Here is a 7,175-nt window from a genome sequence, read left to right as displayed (position 1 = left end):
GGCGGGCCGCCTCTCCCGCCGCTGGAGGAGCGGAGGGGGCGGGAGCGAAGGAAGGGAGGGAGGGAGGGATGAAGGAAGGGAGGGAGGGCGGCCGGGAGCCGCTACCGCCCCGCGCCCGCCGCCCGGCCCGCCCGGCTCTCCCGCGCCGCCGCCTCCATGATCCTGCGCGCGCCCGCGGCAGCGCCACCCGCCGGCCCGGGGGCGGGGCCACGCCGAGGGAGGCGCATGCGCGGCCCCGCCCTGGGAGTTCCAGGATCGATTGGGTTCGGGAAAAGCGCGGAGGCCAGGCCGGGGCTGGACAGCGCCGCGTCCGCTGCAGCACGGCACTGAGGGCCGTGTCCAGTCTTTCCTTAAGCACCGCCAGGGACGCCAGCACCTCCCTGAGCAGCCCATTCCAACGCCTAATCAACCTGTCTCTGAAAAACTAATGTCCAACCTAAACCTCCTCTGGCGCAGCTTGAGGCCATTTCCTCTCATCCTGTCGCTGGTTGCCACGGAGAAAAGACCGACCCGCACCTGGCTATAACCTCCTTTTAGGGAGTTGTAGAAAGCTATAAGATCCCCCTGGGATCTCCTTTTCTCCAGGCTAAACACCCGCAGCAACCTCAGCTGCTCCTGGTGCTCCGGACCCTTCACCAGCTCTGTTGCCCTTATCTGGACACACTCCAGCCCCGCAATGTCCTTCTTGAATTGAGGGGCCAGAGCTGGACACAGCAGTGATGTTGTGACTGCACCACTGAGTACCAAAGGACAGTCACTGCCCTGGTCCTGCTGGTCACACTGTTCCTGATACAATCCAGGATGCCATTGGCCTCCTTGCCCACCTGGGCACATGCTGGCTCAAATGGTGGGATGGCAGTGGGCCTGGTCCCATGAGCGCTTTGGTCCCTCATTTCCCCAAAGTGCCTCTAAAGCCCAACCGCATCACTGGAATCCTCTGCCAGCCACAAAGAGGTGCATTCGTGCTGCAGCCCCTCGGGAGGGGTCAGCCCCGTGTCCCCCATCCCGCAGCACTTCTCATGGCTGCAGCTTTGCCCTGTGCTCTCTGGGGATGTTGGAGCACTCGGTACTGTCCAGGGCTGTCAGGGAGTTGTGCAGCCTGAAGGACTAATGGGCTTTAATCAGAATTCCCAGTTCTCTTGAGTGGGATGCATAAGACCTGTCTTAGCCAACGCATAACCATAGGTAAGGGTCAGAGGAAAAAAGGCATTTTCCTTTCAAATGCTTTCTCCTTCCTCATGCATTATCACAGAAGCCACAGATACAAGGACATTTGGAAACTTCAATCTGCCTTGATTTTTCATCAAGAACTGTAGCAATGGGACAAGGAGTAATGGGTATGAATTGAAAGACGAACAATTTAGGGTAGACATTAAGAAGAAATTTTTCACTATGAGGGTGAAACACTGGAACAGGTTTCCCAGGGAGGTTGTGGCTGCCCCAACCCTGTCAGTGTTCAAAGCCAGGTTGGTTGGGGCTCTGAGCAACCTGGTCTAGTGGAAGGTGTCCCTGCCCATGGCAGGGCAGGTTGGAACTAGATGATCTTTAAGGTCCATTCCAACCCCTTAACATTCTATGATTGCATGATTTTTACAAAATAAAAAAAAAGATTACTAAATTGAAAGCAATGTGTAACAGAGTTAGCCTGTCTGAAACTGGGACATTTCCCACTTCATCCCCTGTGGGAATTAAAAGCAAGTTCCAGGACACAACCAAGATGGGCTTGTGAACCTGTTGGCATCTGCCACACTGCAATTTCCCACCAGTGTCTGCCTCCTGCTTCACCTGCTGGGGCTCAGCATTTGCATGAACCTCATTCGTCCATGGCTTAAGCCCTTGGAAGCCTTTCTATTGTTTCCAAAAGGGTTTGGATCAGACCATAACTGTATTGCACAGGAATTTTCTAAGCAATGCCCCAGCTAACAAAGCCAGAAATGTTGCCAGATTGCTAAAGGATTGTATTACAAAATCCATGGACATTGACGAAGTGCATGTTTTAATCACATGCTGAAAGGCATAACTCTGACCTAGTAAGTCTCCCCACGCCAAATAATAGAGGTCAGGTTTTAAAATGTGAAAACATTTGAATATGGCTGAATCACAGTAATTCAGACTTGCCTGAATCATTTTACTGCTCAACTAAGTATAAAGCTGCTGAATGCAAATAACAATATTTGATTTGAAATGAAAAGCAATGTAAATCAAGCACATCAGAGTACTTGATAATTCCCAGTAATCCATATGAAAATATTAATTTATGTGAGGTGTTATGTCAAGAAATAAACAACTTAAAGCAATACTTATGGAAATGGAATTCCCTGACCTCCCAAAGCCCTTTCAACTTCATTTAATATTCTCATCTGTAAAGAGGATCTTAAATCTATTTTTGCAGTACAGGCTTCAGGATCAGAGGCAATGCTGTAGTACATATTTATATTGCTTTAAGGACATGTGGATTAAATGGAACCCATTAAGTGGATTTTCAGGTTTAAATACATGCATTTACTGGCATATTTTACAGATATTATTTGGGCACAGATATCTGCAAATTACTTTGTGCACGAACACTTCCAGGTTGCAAACATTCCAGAAATCCGAGTGTTAATAAGGTGTATCAGATCAAATGAGTACATGTTTTACACAAGTTTTTCAGAAAACTTCTTTCTGTTAGGAGTCCTACTTTTGATTTCAGTTCAGTTTTAAAAAAGTAAATCTAAACTTGATTATCAGGCACATGGGATGCAGGATGATGACATCTACTGGATATGTTTCATTTTGCAATTTGTGCTACCTAGTTTCAAATGTGGAATAATAAACCAAATTCAGCGTTGTTACACAAGCGAACCTCTCCTGAATTCACTTCAAAGACACAAGTGCAGGAAAATTTGGCAAAACATTTTGAGAGTTAAATGCAGTCTCAACTTCTTTGTATATTTGGGGGTGAAATACTGTTCCCAGTACATTTATATTAATTCACGCACACAAAAACAATTCCTTGGTTGAGGAATTCTTCAATTTCTCATTCATAACTACCATACAAATTAAGAAGAAAGCTGCTTTATTTGTCTGTATATGTGAATTGCTAAGGGGAAATAGTCCTGGCTCCAGATGAAGGTTGTTCCCCCTAGTATCACCAGGACCGGGGGTACCTGCCCTGACTTGGTGTCAGGCATGAGGCCCACACCCACGACATGGCAGCACAAAAGAACAAGCCCTGGGGAGCTGTTTCATAATAAATTAGAACTTAAAATTCAAAAATATTTTCAGAATAACTTAATACACTTCCTGTATGAGGCTGAGTCAGACAGATGCAGATCAGTCTATTTCAATAACAAGTCACTGGAATTCTTTGACCTTCTTTACCGTATGTGGCAGAAGGCTGGATTTTACTCTGTCACGTAAAAATTATTTTTGGGGCATTTTTGATAGGTCAGAATTCCTATGATTTTTTTCAAAAGCTGTTAACATTTTTCCGTCTGAGATTTTTAGAACAAGAGGAACTGCATAAATACAGATTATCAGCTGCATATGTCACATGCCTTGAATTAACTGGACATAAAAGAATCTTTATTATCTTCAGGAATGGTAGAACAGCCTATTTTCTATATCAGTGTGCTGAGACCATGCTTAGGGGCTGTGCCCATATATTATGGCCAAATCTAAACCCATCTTTTAGCTAAACTTTAGATTTCTTAAAACTCCCCCATTTGCTTAAATGCTCTCCTTATCCCTTCGAGCCAAAGGTTTTATTGGATTAATGCAACAGCTCACATCAGACAGTGAAAAATCACATGGTCTTGCAAAAATCACATTTTCATAATTAAAAAAGAATAAAAATGCAGGGAAGGTTTTAAGAGGATTGGCGCTTTTTTTCTAACTACAAGATCCTGAAAAGCTAAATACACATGATACCTTTGCCTTGAAATACCCTGTGTAAATTTAGCCTGATTTAGTAACTGTAATTTTTGTAAGAATGAAAACAGTTGGCTCCTAAGGAAAACAGTGCGAACATGCATGTCAAAACTGTGTTTTAGTTTGCAGTGTGTGTAGCAATCCATTAACTATTCCCAAATTCCATTTCTCCTTTCCAGAGACCTTTTGTGGTGAATTCCCTGCTATCATACTGGATTCCTCATGTAAGAATAAAGCCCTGTACAATGTATCTTTCATTTTGTTGTAATAGTTTTTCATTACCATCACTAAGAATGTCTGTATTTTGGACTGAAACAAAACCCAGAGACTCATGAAAGGAACCTAATGTGGATTTTCTTCTCCTAGGATGATATTCTTGCATTAAATAGACTGATCTGCATTTTTTAAAAGCCAAATATCAATGTTTTATTAATGTAGGCTTTGGTGGATTCAGCAGGCAGCTGTGCCTTGGTGGAGCAGCTCTTTGTCTCCGACAGAGAACAGCCATGCCCTCAGCTCTGCCCGGCTGCAGCAGCGTCCTGGCACTGTCGACGTGAGCACTGGGACAGCAAAGTGCCAGCTCAGGCAGTAAGATGCACAGGCTCTCCTGCATCTCGTGTTCGGTGTAGACAGACTTGCATGTGTGGCACTGCCAATGCAGTAATGGCAAAACATTTAAAGATTAACATATTGCTGTAACATATTAAAGTTCAATGGAAATGATTTACACTCATGTGAGTATTTTTAATATTATTATTGAAGACACCAATAGTCTTTACCCAAGAATAGTCTATATCTGTGTCTTCTTCTGAAGAGAAAAAAGCAAATCAAGGTAGCATGTGAAAAGCTACGCTAAAACCTGTAAATATAGTTATTGACTTAGGGACCTTTTGAATATATTAATAATTTCCCTGCAAAAATTAACATGGTTAGGAGTAGTTATTATTAGGTTTTATTCCTTCTCTACAGCTAAATGCCATGGGCTTAGATAGCATTTCTTAAAAGATGCTAAGAAAAAAGAAATTTACTTATAGTTAGTATTTAGCTAACCAAATTGTAATAACTTGTTTGTGTGAAGGATTGATTTTAATTTCTCCTCTGTGTGATGTGACAATGTCTGTAACATATGAGCACTGCATCAGGCTCTGGGGTCTGCAACACAAGAATGACATGGACCTGTTGGAGTGAGTCCAGAGGAGGCCACCAAGATGATCCAAGGCATGGAGTACCTCTCCTACGAGGAAAGCTTGAGGGAGTTGGTTTTGTTCAGTCTGGAAAAAAGAAGGCTTTGGGGTGACCTGACTGTGGCCTTGCAATACCTGAAAGGAGCTACAGAAAAGATGGAGAGGGACTTTTTGAAAGGGCATCCAGTGACAGGACAAAGGGGAGTGGCTTCAATCTGAAAGAAGGTGGATTTAGATAAGGTAATAGGAAGAAATTCTCTACTTTGAGGGTGGTGAGGCACTGGCACAGGTTGCCCAGAGAAATTGTGGGTGCCCCATCCCTGGAAGTGTTCAAGGCCAGGTTGGTTGGGGCTCTGAGCAACCTGGCCTAGTGAAAGGTATTCCTGTCTGCAGCAGGGAAATTGGAACTCGGGTGAGCTTTAAGGTCCCTTCCAACTCAGGCCATTCTGTGATTCCATGATTCTATGACTCTATTCCCCTTAGTGGAGCATGGTGTTATTATGTATGTTATTTGAAGAGAGTGCTCATTTGGAAAGCTCGAAGTGCCCAAAGATTTTTCTGCCTTGACAAAGCAAGGCGGGTGCTGGAGAGTCAAAGTACATGGACAAGCCTTGGGTCATTGCTGACAGGAGAAAAGAACAAGTGCATTATCTGCAAGCCAATGAGAAGAACCTCTTAATTCTGTAATTTTCTCATAGTCCTAGAATAACAAATTTTTCATTCTCATTAAAGTAAATGATTACTAAGAAATGTGTTAGACCTTGCTGGTTATGGCTTTACAATTTTTTACTGAACAAAACTGCACAGACAAAGAGCCTTTGGCTTTTGCCTTCTGTGAAAATATAAAGGGGCTAAGAGAACAAATTGTATTAACTGTTGCTCGGCACATTTGTCTCATTTCCTAACTCTGACCAGCATACTTAGCAAGGAGACAAGAAAGAGAGAGACAAGGAATATGTCTCAGGACTGCAGCCCCCTTCCCGCATCTGTCCTGCTCCGGAAGGGATGTACTGGTGGACATTGCTCAGGGCTTTGCTCAGCTCCTGCCCGAGGCACCATGCTCAGGGCAGCACTCCCCTCTGGCTTCCTCGGCTCCACGTCCCTTCTCTGCTGGGGCTCTGGGAGATGCACCACTTAAGATCGTTCCTCCCAGATCCCTCCTGATCCGTGTTGTCGTTGTTCTTTTGTTTTCCAAGCACTAAATGGAGAAATGTCTGTCTTTCCTAAGTTTCCACACACACATTGCAGCTCCTGCTGCAGAGATTTGCCTTCCTTCCGAGAGCTGCTGACTCCCTATTCCAGGCCTGATTTGAAGGCATAACTAAGCAAGCAAAAAACAAAAGAATAAATGAAGATCCTTTTTATTTTTTTCATTATTGTCATGTATTCCTTTGTCTTCTGCCATGGTTTTTGAGTGTTTGAGTGCATCTTGCTTGAGACAGGCAGTATTATGTGCTTGCCTGTTGGGTATCATCCCCTTTCTTAGTGGTTTTCCCAGCCCCCTAATCCTGTTATTAATCCATAGTAAAAAAGACAGCATGCTTTCCTACTCAGTAAAAACAAGTCTAGAATGTTAAAGTAGTAAAATATATTAAAAGTATATCAGACTAGATGCTAGAAATTTGTCCTAGGAATTAATATTCATTATAATTCTAATATTTCTGTATTTTAATATTAATTTCTGTTCTGTAGCTGTTCTTGGCTATTACTTCTTATAGAAGTTCAGTATCTATTTGTTCAAAGAAAAATGTGTCTGCTAAAACTGACAGGAAGCTGGAACACCCTGACAGCTGGTGCAGCTCATTTTTTCAATTGTCAGACAGCCTCTCAGAAATGGTGTGCCTGAGAGGGAGAAACGGAAATGATTGAGATATTTTGTGTGGAGCACATGGAAAAGCACATGCTGCCATCATAGCAGTTTCTCTGACCTCAGCCATGCTTTGTGTTAGGCAGCTGTACCTGTAAGAAATAAAATGCAGATCTAGTGTTAATTTTAAAATTCATTAATGAAAATTTTCCCTTTGAAATGACAAATTAAATAACAGCTGCACATATAGAACCTTGCACTATATGTCGGTT

Source organism: Corvus hawaiiensis, chromosome 26 (genome assembly GCF_020740725.1).
Source record: "Corvus hawaiiensis isolate bCorHaw1 chromosome 26, bCorHaw1.pri.cur, whole genome shotgun sequence".
Classification (NCBI taxonomy): domain Eukaryota; kingdom Metazoa; phylum Chordata; class Aves; order Passeriformes; family Corvidae; genus Corvus; species Corvus hawaiiensis.
This window is presented reverse-complemented; position numbering follows the sequence as displayed.